This window comes from Alexandromys fortis, unplaced genomic scaffold, assembly GCF_014885135.2.
Source record: "Alexandromys fortis isolate MF-2015 unplaced genomic scaffold, M_Fortis_MF-2015_v1.1 scaffold_110, whole genome shotgun sequence".
NCBI lineage: Eukaryota > Metazoa > Chordata > Mammalia > Rodentia > Cricetidae > Alexandromys > Alexandromys fortis.
The window spans coordinates 5,889,960-5,910,585 of NW_026068014.1; the positions used below are offsets into that span (position 1 = coordinate 5,889,960).

The 20,626-nt window shown below is 42.4% G+C and overlaps 1 protein-coding gene and 1 long non-coding RNA gene across 2 annotated transcripts in view; one reads left to right on the top strand and one right to left on the bottom strand.

Annotated features, from left to right (window-relative positions):
• Positions 1-20,626, bottom strand: part of Psd3 (pleckstrin and Sec7 domain containing 3) — a 528,693-nt gene that overhangs the window by 409,957 nt on the left and 98,110 nt on the right. The window lies entirely within an intron of this gene.
• LOC126513759 (uncharacterized) lies at positions 47-18,889 on the top strand. The gene is made up of 3 exons (XR_007595428.1): positions 47-65; positions 569-628; positions 18,794-18,889. It is a non-coding gene; the product is annotated as an uncharacterized lncRNA (long non-coding RNA).

The following is a 20,626-nucleotide window of genomic DNA, read 5'->3' on the forward strand; positions in this document are numbered from 1 at the left end:
GGCAACTACACAGCGTGGGTGCCTGAAACATTTGAAGATCTGAAGAAGGAAACATGCACTGGCAGGTGGGTTAGTGAAGCATGTCCCAATTTTCCTTCATTTCCCCTAAATTGAGCTTGAGAACCTGAGGTGGAGAGAGGGAGGAAGGGAAGGAGGAAGAGTGGGAGGAAAGGAGAGGAAGGAAAAGAGAGAGAGAGGGAGGGAGGTTGGGAAGGAGAGAGAGGAGACTACATTGTAGCTGAAAAGTAGTGAGAAAATCTTGTAATTAAGAAAAGTAGATAACATCCCTTTATTTCCTATTATCTCCAGTATCCCAGGTCCGAGGCTACAGTTAATCCTGTAGCTATAGTGATAGGAGTAGCCATAGCAACCTTTTGGAGTCAAATCCAAACTCAGCAGAGAAAAGGTTTCCCCTATTTTGTGAAGTTCTGGCTCTAAGTGCGGGGGCCAGATGCTGCTGCTCTTCTCTCTCCCCCACTGGGCTCTGGTCCAGTCCCCAGCATAGTTTGTAATTCAGCCTTAATTGGCATGCTTTGTAAAGTTTTAATTCCCCCCCTCAACTTTTAAGGGACAAAACTATGATATGAGGAATACATCAGAGATCTGTGAGGATTGTGAGAGTAAGCACGTAAGTTTTTTAACTACACAGTTTTCTGACTGCTTTGGTGATTACCCAGATGCCCAGTGTGGGCTCCCATCTTCCAGCTGACCTCACTTGGGTAACAGAAGCATCTAGTCTGTGTGATCTCTCTGCACAATGGGGTTGCCCAGTTCAAAGAGAAACAACATATTCTGCTGTCTTGAGTTACAGAGGAGGGTGCTCACCCCAGGAGTGTTTAGGGATGATCAGTAGTGCTAAGGCTGAACTCTGCCAATGAAACTTCTACATGCTATATTGACTGAAATCTTCATTCCGTTTCTATCACTGTGACAAAACACGCTTGAGATCTAGCACTTAAAAGAGATTTCCTCTTGTTTGGGTTTATAGTTTCAGAGGCTTGAACCTGTGGGGGAATAGTCTGTCATGGTAGGAAGTAAAGAGAGAATGGGGAATGGGGAGAGAGATAGCGAAAGAAAAAGAGAGAGGTAGGCTAGAGGAAGAAGAGGGGGAGGAAATGGGTGGAAGGGAGACAGAGAGGAAAAGGGAGAGAAAAGGAAGGAAGAATGCTGAGGTCCTAATCCCGTCCAAGAGTACAATTCCTGCCTCTAGACCCTAACTCTGACAGGTTCCTGTCAAGAGCGTCAGAGGCAGTAACTGAACCTAATACATGGACCCTCGGGAGACACTCCGAATATAATCTGCAGCAACCATGGAAAACAGAGCCACTCTGGTCTAATGTCTGGGCTACTTCTCGTGCCTAACTATTATCTCTTTGCTGTAGAGTAAAATTACACCATAGTGCCAGGAAGCAGCCACAGAGTGGTGCCCGCGTGAGGACCAGCAGAAGAGTAACACAGCAAGGCTTCTTAATCCCGTGACTGCTGTTACCCGCGTGCATAGATGGCCCCTGCCCACCAACTCTGTTGTTACCTTGCTGATGGTGTGACCCAAAGGTGGGGGTGGGGAGGACAGAGCAAGTGCAGGAAAGCAGAGCACAATAAGTTCTTTTAAAATTTGTTTTGTTTTGTTTATTTGCTTGTTTTCCAACTACAGGGTTTCTCTGTGTAGCCTTGACTTTCCTGGACTCACCCTGTAGAATAGGCTGGCCTCAAACTCAGAGATGTGCCTGCCTCTGCCTCCCATACTGGGATGAAAGGCATGCTCTACAACCTCCTGGTTAGCACACCAACCTCTTTAACACGCTCTATCAAACAGCAGTAGCAGCTGCTTGGGGGAAAAAAGAACACACTGAGCAGGAGGGCAGATGCTTTTAGCCAAGTCTAAGATTTACATCAGGATCAGATGAGACTGGGTGAGATTAGCTTCCGCTTCCTCTCCAGCTAGGCTGGGAAGATGAGGAAGGGATGGAAGTCAAGTTTGTTATCAGCTGTTCAATAAACAAAAGGGATCCTGTTTTTACAGTGCTGACCGAGTTGAAAATTTTAATTACACCCAAAACAGAGGCAAAGGAAAGTTAAGAAATGAGTTATGTAGATGATAAGAGAATAGGAAAGAAACAGAAATACAGGCTGTTCCTTATCTGGACCCTTTTCCTCCAGTCTTCCAGAGTGCTGTTGGCTCTCACTAGCTAGTCCTGTTGCCAAGGCAACTGGATGACTTCTGTCTCCTGTAGTCACTGGACTGGAACAAAGTGCCTGTGGCTTTGTTGCACAGGCAGGGATGCATTCCAGGTGATGTAGCAGGACCTGAGAACCCATGCACAAATCTCATTCTACCTTCAGATCTGAGTTTCAGATGAAAGCATGGGACCCAAGAAAACCTCCCAAATGACACCTAATTTAGGTTGCACTATGATTTATTTCTAAGTTTTTGTTGAAATGGCTTTTTTTTATTATTTGTGAATAACATCAGCTTAAAAAGTACAGTTCTGAAGTTTTTGGAATTTAATGAGTATGTACTTTCAGGGGACTGAAGGAAAAAATTTTAAAAAAATACTGTGAATCAGAATTAAAATTTCAGAAGTAGTTCTTGGAATAAATAGGGGTTTTGAAGCTAGATTTTGATTTCAATACCAACTATATGTCAATATGTGGCAATCCACTTCTATACATGGGGCTACTGGTTTTCTTATATCCAGTATCCTATATAGGTTGACACTAATGTATCACTAGAACTTGGTAGTATGATACGTGTTTCCATAACAAAGGGCATTCAATATTTCCTGTGCCACCATGCCTGCTCTCAGTTGGTAGGACTGAATTCTTCTGCATGAAATTCTCAGCTGCAAAGGTAGTTGAGGAAAGAAGGGAATGAAAGATGACACTCTGAAGCAACCAGTCTTTCAAGGGCATCGGGTTTAGGATGGAAGTGACTCAGAAGGTCCCGGTTATCTAGATAACTCTTTTGGCAAGTCAACAACAGCCCTCTTGTTCAAGGCTCCTGGCTTCTACCTACTCTGACTAGTCCTTTCTTTGGCTCCTTTCAGTCATCCACAAATACAGTGGGGCACATTCATTGGCTATGGTGTTCTGCACAGTCTTGGCAAGCTCCTCAGGCATCAGCCAGGTGCCAGCCCCTACCAGGGGCATCTGATCATGCTTCATCCTCACCTCTTTTCCTGTCTCTACAACAAGATGGGGCTTCTTTTTTATATAGTTGTTTGTTGTAACTTTATTCATATACAGAATCCAAGAGATTATCTCTATGGAACACCTTTTGGCAACAAAATAATGAACTCTTGATACTCAGAAACTCGGAAGATTCTCCTAAGCCTTCCACTAAGTAAAACAGAAAAACACCTTTAAAGATCACAAACCCGTGTTATTTATCTAGTAGTATTTTAGCTTTATTATTAATATTACTATTATTATTGAGCTCTACATTTTTCTCTGCTCCCCTCCCTCCCTCTTCCCTCTCCTTCAACCCTCTTCCAAGGTCCCCATGCTCCCAATGTACTCAGGAGATCTTGTCTTTTTCTACTTCCCATGTAGATTAGATAGATATATGTCTCTCTTAGGGTCCTCATTTTTATCTAGGTTCTCTAGGATTATGATTTGTAGGCTGGTTTTCTTTGCTTTATGTTTTAAAACCACTTATGAGTGAATACATGTGATAATTGTCTTTTTGTATCCGGGTTGCGTCACTCAATATGATGTTTTCTAGCTCCATCCATTTTCCTGTAAAATTCAAGATGTTATTATTGTTTTCTGCTGTGTAGTACTCCATTGTGTAAATATACCACATTTTCCTTATCCATTCTTCAGTCGAAGGGCATTTAGGTTGTTTCCAGTTTTTGGCTATGACAAACAATGCTGCTATGAACATAGCTGAGCACATGTCTTTGTGGCATGATTGAGCACAAGATGGAGTTTCTTAAAGGAGCATGCGAGCTCACAGCTGACAACGCCTTCAAGCCATTACACAACAATACCACTCTTACAAAAGCAGCTAAATAAATCAAATTATCCAATTGGTCAAGATTCCTAGACTGGGGAGTATTTAAGGAAAGAAAAATGAGCCTAGTTTAATCATAGGTAAGAAGACAAATCACACATTAGCCAAATGACTCAACTGGCAGGTATGTCAGGTTGCAAATCTTGTGTGTGAACCAGGAGCAGGCAGGTATTACTATTTTTTACACATTAGAAAAAAAATCCAGATTTTAAACACATGACTAACCCATCTAAAATGCTCTCACCTTCGTACCGTTTTAGTTTATTGCCCTCATGATGTTGCTTTAGTTTCCACCCAAATTTCCTGACTACTATCCCCCTCCCATCCCAGGTGAAACTGACCACATTCAACTACATCGAATTAGCCACCTGCCTAATTAGCCCACCTTACCGTCTCCCACAGGGAACTGCCCACTCGTAAAGACACTTCCCTGTTTCCTATGCTTCTCTCAGTTCCTTAACTGCTCCATCCATCGTGGTTTATTTATACTCAGTTAACTGCTTGAGCATCCAAGCTTGTAATCAATCAGAAAGAAAGACAAAACCAACTCATTGTCCAGACTCCCAGGGCTCCTCAATGCAGGAGCTCAAGGGGACTTGGCTGACTGAGTTTGCACAGTATCATGAACCTCAACAGTGGTTCTTCTCTACTTAGCCTTCTCTCTGTTTAGTGGGCGAGGTACAAAGATGAGGAAAATGTTGTCTATGAACTCCGGATGCTTGTAGATGATGTTTATGGAACAAACTTTGCAGATAAGGAGCACGTGGAGACTATAGTGCAGCTAGCACAGGACGGAAACCAGTCGGTCAAGCCAGCATAATAATGAAGTCCTGTCTGTATAAACCTCATAAGGAAAATGACTCGGTCATACCTGATCTCCATTAGTCTCCTTCCTCCACCACTTTTCTGCAGGTCTGACCTAGTAGCTCTGCTCAGTGCCTTTCTAAATTTTTTGATGGGTTGGTGCCTGATTCATGAATCTCTTATTCTTTAAGGAAATTTCATCAGTCGGGCACTGGTAGCACAGGCCTTTAGACCCAACACTCGGGAGGCAGAGACAAATGGATCTCTGTGAGTTCAAAGCCAACCTGGTCTACAAAGCAGATTTCAGGACATTCAGGGCTGTTATACAGAGAAATCCCCAAGGTCCAAATCAGGAGCAGAAGGAGAAAAAGCACGAGCAAGGACCCACACACTGAGACAATGGGGATGTTCTTTCAGGAACTCACCAAGGCCAGCTGGCCTGTGTCTGAAAAAGCCTGGGATAAAACCGGTCTCGCTGAACATACCAGACAATGAGAACTGCTGAGAAGCCAAGAACAATGGCACTGGGTTTTGATCCTACTGCACATACTGGCTTTGTGGGAGCCAAGGCTGTTTGGATGTTCACCTTACTAGACCTGGAAGGAGGTGGGAGGTCCTTGGACTTCCCACAGGGCAGGGAACCTGGTCTGCTCTTTCGGGCTGATGAGAGAGGGGGAGTTGATTGGGGGAGGGGGATGGATGTGGGAGGCGGCGGTGGGGAAGAGACAGAAATCTTTAATAAATAAATAAATAATAATAATAAACTAAAAAAATAAAAAATAAAAAAATTTAAAAAATTAATCAAACCCTTATAACTCTGGCTGTATATAAAGAATTTAGCCTCCCTCAACTGTAACCGAGCAAGCGCACATTCTTGTTTTACGAAGGCACTGAACTCTAAAGGAGCAGAGGGAACTAAGGAAACCTTCCTCCCAGGTCACACAGTCAACACTTCTTTATGGGGCTTAACTATGGCCCACTGAGTCCCACAAACTCTGACTTAGTCTTTGTCCCTAATCTCCCTCACTGTCCTTGCTGCACTAAGCTGGGGTCAGGCACCACCTCAAACTAGCCGTGAGCCTCCAGCCTACTATATTCCACCTCTTCAACCTTGATTTCTTTCATCTATGAGCCAGTTAACGGGCTCTGCGGATGGGGCTCTGTGCTGACAGAGTAACGCACATATTGTGACTGTTCAGAACGAATGCTCAGCAATGGAAGTCCCCATGACTCGCCTGGATAGCTGCTCCTACCAGGCCACATCCTTGCCGCTCACCAGGCTGGGTGCCTCCAGTGCTCATTTCCTTAGTTGCTGACTTCCCTTGTGACATTCATCACTCTTTTAGTTACTTAAATTATTGCTTTCTCAGCTAGATTACAGACATCTCAAGGCCATGTCTTTTAAAAATTATGACCCTTCATAACCCTATTGTCTAGTGCAGAGCCTGGACATTCGTTAAATGAGCTCACTGCACGAGTTCTTTGGATAGATACTCCGTCGTGTTTAAGAAGCGGTCAGATTTTTATCAATACTGTGAAGAAACAGTATTTTGCTGTGGCTTTACAAGACAATGCAGAGGAGTCAATGTGGTTGTTGTCTATGCTGCCATCAATATCATCACCGTCACCGTGGTCATCCTCTTCCTCATCATCGCACCCTCAAAGCCTCCTATTTTCCCAGCTCAGACTCATCGAATCTGAATTGTGAATGACTCCAGAATTGTCTGCTCGTCACAACAAGAATCGCAGCATTAAAAAAGTCGCTCACAGAAAGAGCACCCCCTAGAGACCTTAGACACTGACCACATGTTTGTTAAATGCAGAAGCCTGACTGCTGACACCCCTGGGCATCATTCAAACAGGTGGTGAAAGGACTGGAAATCCCATGTGAATAGGGAGCTAGAACAGGAAGGGAGAACCGTGATTGGACCGTTCAGATGCAGAGTGTTCTGCAGGGTGTCCAGAGATAGCAGCAAGAGTTGTCACACAGGCCTGAATGGAATCTGTTACTGACGAACCTAAATAACTCATAGTAACAGGTGAAACGGGCCAGAATTGGTCACTAAGATCCCAGATCCATTGCCTCTCATTTGCCCTTCTAAGCTAATTGGGTAACTCCTGGAATTATCAGAACTTATTTTATCAGAATTATCTGAACTTATTTTTTGGCAGGTTTGGAGAAGCACTCCTGACATCTGTCTACGAACTCTGTTTTGTTTTTTTCTGCAGAAGGCAGGTATTTCCCTTTTAGATAGCTAGCATGAGGCACCCGAGGGGCTGGAGGAAAACCCCACAATCAATTAGGCGTATGGGAAACACTGTCTGATAATGATGCAGAAGGCAACCATTTCCCACTCATCCAAAAGGTCAAACCAGTTCATTAGTTCATGATCTACACCCAGGTGCCAGGAATACAGTGGCAACCGCACAGTGCCCTGATGCTGGCTTCTCTACAATTGATGGCCTCTCAAAATATCTGAGCAACCCAGTGATATACAAAGTAGTCATGGAGTTGAAAAGAAAGTCGGTCTCAGATGGCCGTGGATTCTCATACTGGCCTTGCTCTTGCCGATAATGGTGGGACTTCACTGGACTAGTGGCTGTGTTCAGGCCCTGCAGTGACCGTGACCAATGATGGTGTATTCTCTGCTGGACACTTCATCTTTCTCTCAAGGGATGGCCTTGGATGACCAGTGACCCCGCAAGTTCTTCCCACTGTTCCTTATCTGCTTTTTCCAAAATCCTTGTTATGCTTCATAATTTCATCTAAGAAAAATCTAAGTATCCCTCACAACCAGCAGATAGTTCTGACGGAAGCTGTTCCTACACCCTGGTTAATGCCGAACTCACATAGGTTAAGTTATTTTCAACTGTGGACAACTCCGCAAAAGGAAAATCACCCAGTGTCATAACTACTTTCACCAGCTTGAATGCAAATATCCTTAAATCTTTAGAGCAGTCCTGGTGTATGTCAGTCATTCCCATCTGTAGTTTCAAAGAATTGTACAGGCGAGCCTTCAGTTTTGTCTTCTGCACATTGTGGGATCCTTGGCCTATAAAAACTAAGAGAAGCAGTGTCTAACTCTACATAACATAAGAACAAGACATGTTTCCAATGGGAGAAGGGAAAGAAATGGAACAGGAGACCCAGAAGAACTATCTGAGCTAAAAAGCCAGGAAACTAGACTCGACAGAAGTGCCAGGGCAAGAGCTGCATTTTTGGGCAAACTATGCACTACAAAAGTACACCTTCTAGCCCAGGAGGGAATATTTGTTACCATCGTGATAAGGCGAGCATTCTGAGAGGACTGTACCATATACTAAGTGTTTTGCATTTGCTACCAAAAGATGTTCACAACAACTGAGGGGAGAGAAAAGTTTTTTTTTAAAGAATCACTTTGTGTTTATTTTGCCTGCTTGTGTATATGCCTATAATTTACATGCTTGGTTCCTCTAGGGACCAGAAGATTATATCAGATCACCTAGGATTGGAGTTACAGACAGTCGTGAGCTGCCATGTTAGTGCAGGGTATTGAACCCAAGTTCTCTGCCAAGAACATCAAATTTTCTTAACCACTGAACCGTTCATTCTTCAGTCCTAGAAGGAATTCATCCAGGATCACCCAACTGGTTTAACTTTACTGTAAGAACTGACTCCACTAAGGTTGTCTGTGAGATATAAGATTGAATCTGAATTTCAGATAGCTGATGATTCTATAGCATAAATATAGCCTTAAGATGGATATGTACATTTGTTAAATCAGACAACTCTATATCTCACCATAATAAGCTATTCTTCAGGAAATCCAGACTTTAAAAGATTCCTACGATTAGGAATATCATAGAACAGACTCCTGGTTCTAGGTGCTCGAGCTTCTTTGCAGATGAGCTGCTATGGTACCGCAGGCACAAAACTTGGGAAGAGCTGTCATGTCAATAGTACTCAGTGTGATAAGCCTAGTCATGTTTACACCTCTGTACTCTGGAACCCTATTAGCAAAAGCCCCGGTGTACACATGACTAATATGTATACATAGATAGGCTCAGAATGTAGCTCAGTGGTAGAATATTGCCTAGCATTCCAAAATAACACTTCCCTTGCACTGCAAAATAGTAAGAAGGAAAAACAGACAGGCAGCCAGCCAGGAAAGAAAATGAGCGATGATAAAAGACAAGACCTGACTCAATAAGTAGATGGCTATGAGATAAGCCAGGAAAGTGTGGATTTATCCTGGGAGCAGTGCCTTCTGATGGACAGGTTCATAGATGTGAGAAAACCAAGGAAACGGAGGGGGTTTCTTGTTAGCTGTGTCTCCTGATTTTCACACTATCCCCTGATGGCTATATATCCTAGAAAATACAGTTAGACTCTTCTTGCAATGTCAAAAGCTAAAGTGTGAGCACCTGCCCAGTTGCCACATGTGTACAAATGAAGACTGGCATTATCATAACATCACTTGCTTCAGCCACTCCTTGCAGGATTTTCTAAAAGATTATTAAAAGAAATAGTCTATTTTAAGAAAATGTTACATATGTGTGTGTGTGTGTGTGTGTGAGAGAGAGAGAGAGAGAGAGAGAGAGAGAGAGAGAGAGAGAGAGAGAGCACATGACAGCTTGTGTCAGTGCTCTCCTTCTACTTACTATGTGAGGCTCTGGGAGCCAAACTCAGGCCATTGGATTTGGGAGCAAGTACCTTTACTGAGCCACCATCTCACTGGCCCCATGCAAAGAAAATACACTAATGGAGAAAACCCATCCACTGTGATTTGGGAAAGGAAACAGGGCTACCTTTCCTCATGAATATGCCACATGCTTCATAAATCTTGATTTAAAAAAAATCCTCAGAATCCACAGCTAAACAATTCATATCTCTTGGCTGAGTTCTTTCCTTCAAGGAGACCAGAATAAGACCAGGTGTGGTGGCTCATGCCTTTAATCCCAGCACTAGAGAGGCAGAGTCAGGTGGACCTCTGTGAAATCCAGGCCAGTCTGATCTACAGAACGAATTCCAGGACAGCCAGAGCTGCATAATAGAGGCCTTGTATCAAAACAAACAAACACACACACACACACACACACACACACACACACACACACACACACACACAAAACCTACAAACAAACAAAACCAAAAAAAGAAAACAAAGATAAAAACAGAAAAAATTTATATGTACACACTCACAAATGTAATATGAACATCATCATAATACATCAAGCATATGGTAGTTTACTTTCTTTTTTCTGTGCTGAACCTATTGCCCACAAATGAGGACCCATTTTACAACTACTCATACCCGGGTTCTTTCATGAATATTTTAAAGACAAAATCAAAACTAGAGAGATGAGGTATATAAATGAGGATAGAAGGGCTGCCATTTCCCCATCCCTGATATACCATCTCGTCACACCTGTCTTCAGCTCTCCTTGGCTATCAGCCCTCGGACTGAGTCTTTGCCATTGGAACTCACAACTAAACAAACAAAGGTGAATGTAGGAGATGCCTGATACATTGATGGAGACTGAAAATGGGTAGAAAGATCATTGGGTGAAGTCCAGAGACAGCCCACAGTGCCCAGGGTGGGCTGTGGGCAGGGTCCTGGTGCAAATCCAGCAAGAACAGGTGCATTTAGAATTGATTTCCACAGTCAGTGCTGTCTGTAGAGGCTTTAGTATTTCTGCTCCCAACTTTTGAACCTCATCAAAGAGGCACATGTGACACCATTTTTTTAAACTACAGAGTATTCATTTGTTTTTCTGATTAATCGTAAGCCTCAATGCTGTTCTCAAGATTCTTTTAGCTCTGAATTATAGAAAATATCAAATTCCTGAAGAATTAAGATATTGTTTACATGAAACATAATTTAAGATTAAACAAAATAAATTATAATATTTAACTTTATTGTTAACATCATGATAACATGGTAAATAGAATTTGTTCCTGACTGCTCGGACCCGAAATAATTACACAGAAACTATAGTATTTAAAGCACTGCTTGACCAGTAGCTTAAGTGTATTGCTAGCTAGCTCTTAATTAATCTTAAATTAACCCACTTCCATTATTTTATGTTTTTTACCATGTGGTCAGGGTTTACCTGTAAAGTTCCCAGACGTCTGTCTGTCTCCTTCAGTAGCAGCTACATGGCTGTCCTGGATGCTGGTGCCATAGCCAGGCCATTTCTCTAACTTCAGTGGTCTACAAACCTTCAGAGTACATGAGATATGGAACCGCATTTAAACATGATGTTATTAAAATAATCAAATGGTTCTGTGAGCTGATAGATTTTTATATCTTCTGTACTCATTGTTTATGAATAACTCATTTTGATTTTTCTTGTTGAGGACCTAATTTTTCTCATAAGAGAAAATCAGCTTCATCTGTGGTGGAGGCCAGGTAGTAGTGCGAAAGGAGGGAAATTAACTCCATAAATCCTTTGTTGTACTTTGTTGTGCTCGGTGTGTGTGTGTGTGTGTGTGTGTGTTCGTGCACGCGTGTGTGACATTCATAATGAAGACAGGCCTTAACCGTTACCTTGCCGCAGAGGGGAAGAGGCAAACAAGCAAATCTGCAGTTATCACCATCGTGAGCTGGCGTATTGTTATAGATGGCACATATCTGGACATCATTTATCTCCAATGATTATAGGATTCCTCCACAGGGAGCACCTGTGTTGATTTATTGCTCATACACCAGAATTTCAGTCCTTGCCCAAGGAGCCTCATTAAAAGTGTTCCAAGCCCAATTCAGATGCTCACAACTCTGTGCTTTCGCCTGGAAACAGCATCAGGTCCTGGCTTGGGCCAAATTCACTGCACCCATTTCTGTGTTTCGCCTGTCTCTTAGCAATATCTTGAAGGCTAGTCTTATTCTTTTGCCATTCTTGCTACCTGGGAAACGGAATCTTTCAAAACAAGGGAGAACATTCTAGGTCCAGTGTACACATGAGGATCTAGGCCTAGTGTACATCCAAAGATCCTGATTCAGGTACAAAAAAAGATCCAGGTCCAGTGTACACATGAAGATCCAGGTCCAGTGTACATGGGAAGATCCAGGTCTAGAGTACACATGAAGATCCAGGTCCAGTGTACACATGAAGAGTCAGGTCCAGAGTACACATGAAGATCCAGGTCCAGTGTACATGGGAAGATCCAGGTCAAGAGTACAAAAGAAGATCCAGGTCAAGAGTACACATGAAGAAACAGGTCCAGAGTACACATGAAGAAACAGGTCCAGAGTACAAAAGAAGATCCAGGTCCAGTGTACATGGGAAGATCCAGGTCTAGAGTACACATGAAGATCCAGGTCCATGGAACACACGAAGATTCAGGTCCAGGGTACCCATGGATATCTATAACCAAACTTTCTGCTCCTAATTTGATATTCTCCAATGTTTCATTAGAGAAAGCATACTTAATGATTTTTTTAATTTTTAAATCTATGTGTAGGGGTATCGGAATTGCACATATATCTGTGCAACACTTGCACAAGCCAGAGAGGGTATTGAATCTCTTGGAACTAGAGTTACAGATGGTAGTAGCTGGGAATCTAATCCTGATCTTCCCCACTGAGTCCTCTAACCACACAAGAAGGCGAATATTTTAATGTTAAAATATATACTTCTTTTTGAGACTAGCCTAGTCTATAAGAGCTAGGTCCAGGACAGGTTCTAAAGCTACAGAGAAACCCTTTCAATATATATATTGAGAAATAACATCTAATTTGTGTATCATTTTCACATAAGAGTTTCAGAAACTCTGTGCAAAGTACTGCCATGTATTGTGATTTAAATTATATATCGATGTGTATTATTTACTATTTATACTTTTTCATAACTTTGGATAAAAAGAAAAACTTTTAAGCAAGAAAATTTAATTTCCAGAAAAACAAAATTTTCTGTATTCATTAGGTCACATCACTTCATAATGGATTCTGAAATTCATGCATGAACTTGAGAGAAGCCCCAAACTTAAATGCTCCTCCTCCGTTCTTTCAGGCCAGCCAGCTTTCTCTTCACTTACTCACCGTCACTTACTTCAGTCCATCTCCACTGAAAAGACTCCCTGAATAAAGATGTTAGTTTTCCTCTCAAACCAGAGTGTGTAAGCAGGGACATCCAGTTCTTCTGTTCAGCCACCGTTCCTATGTCTGCGTCCACTGATCATGGTCTTTGTCCCGCTGCTGTTTCATGTATCTATGTCTTTGATATCTTTTTGCGTATGTATTCATCTGCCCTAAACATGAAAGCTATAGAGACCAGGGAAGGAGTCTTCAGTCTCTGGTGCTCTGTGATGAACTTACACACTTAACAAATCAGTTCAATAATATATAAAGTAACTAATGCAATATAATTCCTAGATACATTCTGATAACATCTAATTTGTGTATCATTCTCACTTAAGAGTTTCAGAAACTCTGTGCAAAGTACTGCCATATATTGTGATTTAAAGTTTATTAAAGAATAAAACCCGTGGACAAATACTAAAGATAAAAACCTGAGATATCACAAGCAACAGCAAAACCACTCTCTTCCTGGCTTGAAAAGGCCCAGCCACCTCTGGCCCCACCTCTTCTCCCAAGGGCCTTCTTTCTTGTCCAGAGTCCACCAAGGACTCTATGATCCATTCCAGCCAGCTGAATGTGAACCCCGCCTCTCGAACCAAAGGCTCTATTCAATTGGACATTGGACCACAACATAATCAAAATCCCCGTAACAGTCATGTTACAAAAGGCAGACAGTCACCAGCACTCCATACAATAGCATGAAAAGAGAGTGGGAGGACAGTTGGTAGCGGCCACAAGAAAGAGTTCATCTACGGAAAAAGATTGGAAATAGGAAAGGTAGCCAAAGCCAGGCCTAGTGGCTCAGGACTCGAATCTCAAGAACTTGGAAAGTTGATGCAGGGGAATGCAAGTCCAAATATGCCTGAACTGCAGAGTGAGTTTGAGTCCAGTCTACAGAAATGACCGAACACAAAGGAGGGAAGGGAATGAGGCTCAGCAGTGGAGTGTTTTCCCAAATAAATAAACTCATTGATAGGACAGGTGAAATTTTTCTACTAGCTTCCTAAAACATCATGGAAAGTTGGGGGGACTACTTATTTCAGTTTAATATATTTATTTTGTATGTTGTTTAAAGCAAGAGTGAAGTGGATTCTTTAGAACAGATTCAGCTGTTGAGGACACATTTTTTCCCAACGATTATTCACAAACTAGATTTAGAAAACTAGGTCAAGAAGCTCAGCCAAAGAGAAATATTACTGTAACTTCCTGGCCACAGGCCCTCTCAAGAATTTCTGAAGCATAAGCCTAAACCATGAGAAAAATGTTTGCAAAAACATCACTGTGCTTGATTTGTGAGCCCAGAGATAGCTTGGAGAGTTGTTCAACTTTATGGTAGATTTAAAGATACCCACACATACACATAGACACACACACTCTGTCATTCTTCAGAAGTGGTGTCACCCACCCCTTTTTAAAAAACAGGTTCATCCATTGGCCTGAACTTGTCTAGTAGGCTAGACTAGCAGGCTAGCTAGCCCTAGGGATCTACCTGTCTCTGTTTCCTCGGCACTGAGATTCTGTGTAACTCCAGATCTGGCTTTTTAAATGTCAGTTCTAGGGATCCAACTTGTAATGGTTTCAGCTTCACCAACTGGTCTCTTCCATGAGCCCTTACAGAAATATTTAATTAACTAAGGCATAAAGTAGCTCACAGAAGAAAATGAAGGACTGAGGTCCCACCCACCCTTTCTAATGACCCGAGGACCTCCCAGTTGTCCCCACCTCTCACTTGCCCCCACGTTTTAAGGGTTCCACTATCTCCCAGTAGCACCAAGCTGGGGAGACCAGGCCTTTAATATATGAACTTCTAGAGGACACAAAACCTGGTTAGAAATCAGACACACGCTGTTGCATTTTGTTTAGTGATTATACTCACGGAGACTCATAGTACCAAAGAGCAAAAATGTCATCTTGAATCAGATAAAATCCTACAAACGAGTTTATATGAAAGTTTAAGAGGCTGCCTGGGGAGATGTGTCAGTGGGTAAAAGGCTTTCCATGCATAAGGACATGATTTCAAATCCCTGGAACCCACCTAAAGCTGGATACAGCAGCAAGCATCTATAACCTTGGCACTCGTGCTACGAGAGAGAAGGTAGAGACAGGAGAGTCCTTAGAAGCTTGTGGGATAGCTGGTTTGGCATATGTAGCAAACAAGAGAACCCTGTCTCAAAAAAGGTGGATGGGGAGAACTGACACCAGAGGTTGCCCTTTGACCTCCACACTTGTGCTATGGCATTCAGTTGCACTCACACACATGGACACGTACACATACACAAACGTGTAAAAATAAAAAACATAAATCACAAATCCCTGAGCTCCCTGGTAAAGTATGTCACTCAGCTCCTCACACGGTGTTTTCACTGTCTCTTTAGATAATTAGTAGGTTTTCTTTACAATTTAAATCAATCTGTTGTTTTAGATTCCTGGGCTACAATAGATTGTCAAAAAGTAGATAAGTGGCAGACATACTAATAACCGAGAGAAGAGATGTCCAATATGGAGAAAAGTAACTACCAAAGAGAGAGAGAGAGAGAGAGAGAGAGAGAGAGAGAGAGAGAGAGAGAGAGAGAGAGAGAGAGAAGCTTTGGAACACACAGCCCTAAATGGGTCATCTCCATCAAACCCTACACCTTCTTAAGAGCCAGAGGGTGTGGAGGACCCAGGAGAACAAGGCCCTCTAGGTCAGCTGAGCCACGCTCATAGGAACTCACAGAGACTGAAGCAGCAAGCTCAGGGCTGTAAGAGTCCTCCGCATACGTGTAGCTTTCAGTGCAGCATGTTTATGGCTCCTGTGTGAACAAGAGGGCCTCTGATTCTTGTGCCTTTCCTTGGGGCTCTTTGCTTTTTGTTAATTTATCTTGTCCAACTTTGATGTGACGATTTTTGTTTTAGATGATTATATTTTATTTTGCTATGTTTTGTTGTTATGTCTTAAAAAGCTCCTCCTCTTCCTTCTTCTTCTTTCCTGAGACTCAGTCTTACTATGTAGCTCTGGCTGTCCTGGAACTCACATATAGACCAGTCTGGCTCTGACCTCATGGAGATCCACCTGTCTCCGCTTCCCAGTTGCTGAGACTAAAGGGTTAGACCACCAACCTGGCTCAAAACCTGTTCTTTTCTAATGAAAGAGAGAAAGGGAGTGGATCTGGATGGGAGGGCAGGTGTAGAGGAAGGGGAAACTGAGAGGAGCAGAGGAAGAGGGACTGTAATCAGGATATCTTATATGAGAAAATTATCTACTTTTAGTAAAATTGGAAAAAAGATTTAAAAAGAATATTGTGATCCAAAATATATTTGATTTAATTATTCATTTTACATGGATATGGTTATGTGGTATGTGTGTGGTATGTATGTGTGGTGTGTATGTGGTATGTGTGTGTTATTTGTGGTGAATGTGTGTGTTATATGTGGTGTGTGTATGTGGTATGTGTGTGTTATATGTGGTGAGTGTGTGTGGTTTGTGGGTGGTATGTGTGTGTTATATGTGGTGAGTGTGTGTGTATGGTATGTGATGTGTGTGTGTTTGGTATATATGTGTGATGTATGTGTGGTATGTATGTGTCATATGTGGCATGTCTGTGTGTGTGCTCACAGCACATGTATGGATGTCGGTGGACGTTTGCAGGAGTTGGCTTTTTGCTTCGTCAGGCTTACAGGCAAGCGCCCTTTATTGCTGAGCCATCTCACCAGTCCTTTCAAGGCAAGCACATTTTTATTTCCAGTAGAATTAAATTTTATTAACATGTTAAAAGACCTCCACTCCTTTCTTCTCCTTTCTCTCTCACAATGAGACCTATGATGCTAAGCATGTTTCTCTTAACTTGAGCCAGGAGAAAGCTCAGTGTCTGGCTTCAAACACGTTAGCCCCATGGCCCTTTATGGCATGTGGTTTTCGTCCTTTTTTGTGACCTTACTGTGACCTTTTTTGATCTTGACTTTTATTACTTTTCCTACACGTCACGATTTTGTTACTACTTATCTTTCACTGTTATTTTCATTTATTATTTGTGATTTGTGCCATTGTTTGGGGGCACTGGATCTTCATGGCAAACGACTGAATATATGTAACTGAGTTCTCCTAAGACCCTTCTGCTAGGACACGAGACAAATGGGCTGGTTTTGCAAAGGTCACCGCACCATACAATTAAGTTGAGGAATCACTGAAGAATAACCAAGCCTCTTGCAGCTAAAATGGCATTTCTAAATGATAAAACAAAAATGCTAAGTCCTGAAATAGAATGCCTTGGGACTTTATCTCCTAATCTGCTGGATCTGGTGACTGAAAGGTTAATGCAAGCTATACATCCTGAAAATTGAAAGTTAAATTCCAAAAATATTGAATATAATCCCAGGAAATGCACAGCACAAAGAACAGATAAAAAGGAGCACAGCTGCCAGTGACGTTAAAATGAGGGTGGGTGACTGTCCTAAAGCCACGCCCTCTGCCAGCCAACACCACAAACTGTCCTCCTTGGTGTTTGGCTTGCACTGATATGGTTCAGTTTAAGGAACTGGTATAAGTCACCACAAGGAATATAGCTTTTCTTCACTTTGTTCTGGCTTTGGAAACGAAGGTCAGGTGTCCCAGGGAACTGATGTAAAATTGAAGCGCCCATATGCAGAACCCACGGTGGTAGCCTGCCAGCTGTGCAACTCTTTCACCTAAGTACTGTGCATGAACAAATCTTGTAGTAGCCTATATTTTCAAACGTGCGTGTTTGCGCATGGGTGCCACACACCTATAAAAGAGGAAAAAAATACCATATCATAATTGTTAGGTCTCAAACCAGGGCTAACAGAGGTACCTATTTAACATATCAAAGCAGACCTACTGTTACAGGGTCTGGCTGGCACACCACTCTACCCTAAGTTTCTCCACCCCTACCCCGGGGGGCTGGGCTGCCCTTCCCCCAGCAGTCCTTCCCTTCCCTATATAACCCAGGCATTTTGGTTACCTGGCCCCTTGTTCATCTGCCCTTCATGCTCCTAGATTTCCCTCCCCATCTCTCGTCTCGTGGCCCTGCTCGCCATCACGTTCACTCTGAACTCTCCCAGTTCTCCCTGCCTCAGGCTGTCCCTTTTATCCACAGTAAGCCTCCCCCTCTACCATACCTAGGAGCCGATATGGCCTTCCTTTTATTTCTTTTCTTTTATTCAATAATTAGTGCCCAACTGAGGGGGGGGGGATCCATTTATGTCACCACAGTATAACAGGAAATGATTTGAAGCTAACCCCTTTCTTTTCTTGATGCTATTGTTACGTAGCCGAGGCTGGCCTTGACATTGCGGCATCCTTCCAGCCTCAGCCTGTGGATGGCTGGGATGACAAGTGGAAGCATCCACAGCTGACGCCAGCGTATTACTTAATTCAAGGACGTGCTTTTAAACTAATCTTCCTGGAGGCCTTGAAATCTGAGAGGCTCAGACAATATATTTGTACAAATTATATGGTCATTTTGTAATACTCTTAAAGAGACTGGGGACATTTATTGAACTAGCTGCCTATATCTGCTTTTTGCTCCTACTGTAGCCTGGAGAGACATCTAATTATACAAACAGAGGAAGCTTCTCACACAGAGAGGCTTCTTGATATATGGGTTTTCGGAGATGTGCCCCCCAGACCACAGTTCTAGTGGCCACTCCGTAAACACAGTCCAAGTGGGTTGACAGGGGCGGTCCTAGATCAGCGGACTTGGCAGGGAAGAAACCAGGCCAGACAGCCTAATCTTTCCACGTAACAAACATGGGTTTCAGACCCGGAATGAAGACATTTGCCTTCCCTTTGCTACCTTAATTCAGAAAGAAAGCTAGAACCCCCAGGTCTCAGCTCCCAGTCTGGTTGCTTTTCTCCACATCATAGGGACACACAGCTATAAAGTGGTCCATGTATTTTGCCTTTTTCTTCCTGTAGGTGGACTGAAGCATGGAGATTTGTGGAATTACTCGACAGACGGCAGCATCTGTACAGCCATGCACAGGACTGTGTGTGAATGTCAAAGGAAGGGAGGAAGAGAGTGTGTTGTCATGGAGATACGGAAGCAAATTACAAGATGAGAGTTGAAACCCATTCTACTATCTCAACTGTTATTTATTCTAGTAATAAATCAAGACATCGTAGTCAAAACCAATGTAGCATGAAATGGACTAAAATAAACCTCACAATCCAATCAACACTGTCTTCTACACATCAGAATCTTCTAAATGGGATGCTCCAATGCACATTTAGCTCTGCCTCTGCTAAAATTTCTATATGAGCAATTGTGCGTGCCTTCTCTTTGTTCAAATTCCGTCTCATCATTTGGCATTAATCACCGAGGTAGATTAAAATAGAGACGGCGCTATCTAGGATACCATTTCACGAGTAGAAGAGTCTCTAAACTCATGACAGGCCAGAAAAGTGGGACGAGCTTGAGGAAGGAAGGAATCGTTCCCAGAGAAGGGAAATGACAGCTTCCTGGGGCACTAAGAGTCCATGGCTCAGGGGCGGTCTTCAAAGGGAATGTCATTCAAGCCAGGATCTGGGCAGAAAAAGAAATATCTATCTAAAATCCGACAGCTGCCAACACAGATCCTAATGTTCTGTGACAGGAATTGGTGACGGACTTTAAACTCTTAGTTCCACACTGGAGCGCCAATGTTCCCCAAGAAAGGCATGCCCCTGATGTAGAGAACCTTACACAGTGGAGTTTACCAACAGGATAACGCATTTTTCGAGACATGTGAGGTGTAACAGAGAAAGTGAAGCTGTGTTGGTCTTCTATCTCATCAAACAGTTCGCTCCTTTCCCGACTCACAGATTCAGTTATCACAGAATTGGAAAACCCTCAGAGAGCACAGGAGAGAGCTAGATCTGCTTAAGGACTCATGAGAGGTCTCAGGGCCAGTTTGTTAGCAGACCAACGCTTTTAAATTTGAATTTTTCTTCTTTTTTTTAATTTCCTGGATCCCAGCACTGATAATCTTTTCTCAAAACAAAACAAAACAAAACCCACAAAAAACAAAACAAAAAAAAAAACTTTCCACCAAAAATCTAATGTGCCTTAGAGATTTGTAGTTGGAATACTGGTTTAATGAGGAATAATGATACAAAACAGAGTTAAAGCTTTCTACTGTAGGACAGGGTCTGACTACCAGAAAATGCCCTGCCTTCGGTTTCCATCATTGGAATGTGCTGGTTAAACCACTATTGTGCCCATGTCTGTCCTGCTCATGCTCGTACTGTTTCCAAAATCATAAACATTCCTAGAAGCTGGTGAAAACTCAGAAAACTGATTGGAATTGAGTTCCTATGATGAGAGAGGAAGGGAATAAAAACAAACAAACAAACAAAACAATATTTTTAAAAAACAAAACAATGCAGAAAAACCCAGATGTTCAAGGTTTTGAGAAATTTGAACTATGAATATTTTGTGCGGTTTTTAAATGGAATTTTGGGTACAGAAATTTGAAATAAATTTACTACTATTTTAAAATATATTTACATATAAATAATCACTGCTATTTAAAACATACAGTATGTAAGACATGAAGATTTATTTTTTTTTATATCTGTAAATTCCAGAAACTATTACTGAGTTGTTGGTTTCCCCACTCCTTCTTTGGTTGTCACCCTCCTTTGGGTATCTTTAGTCCCAAACTTGGGGGTAATGTGGACAGTTCCTTGTGCTCCCACAAAGGGGCAGCATAACATGGAGTAGGAGGCAAAGGTGAGGCCAGGCTCTGGCCCAGACTCTGGAATTTTTCT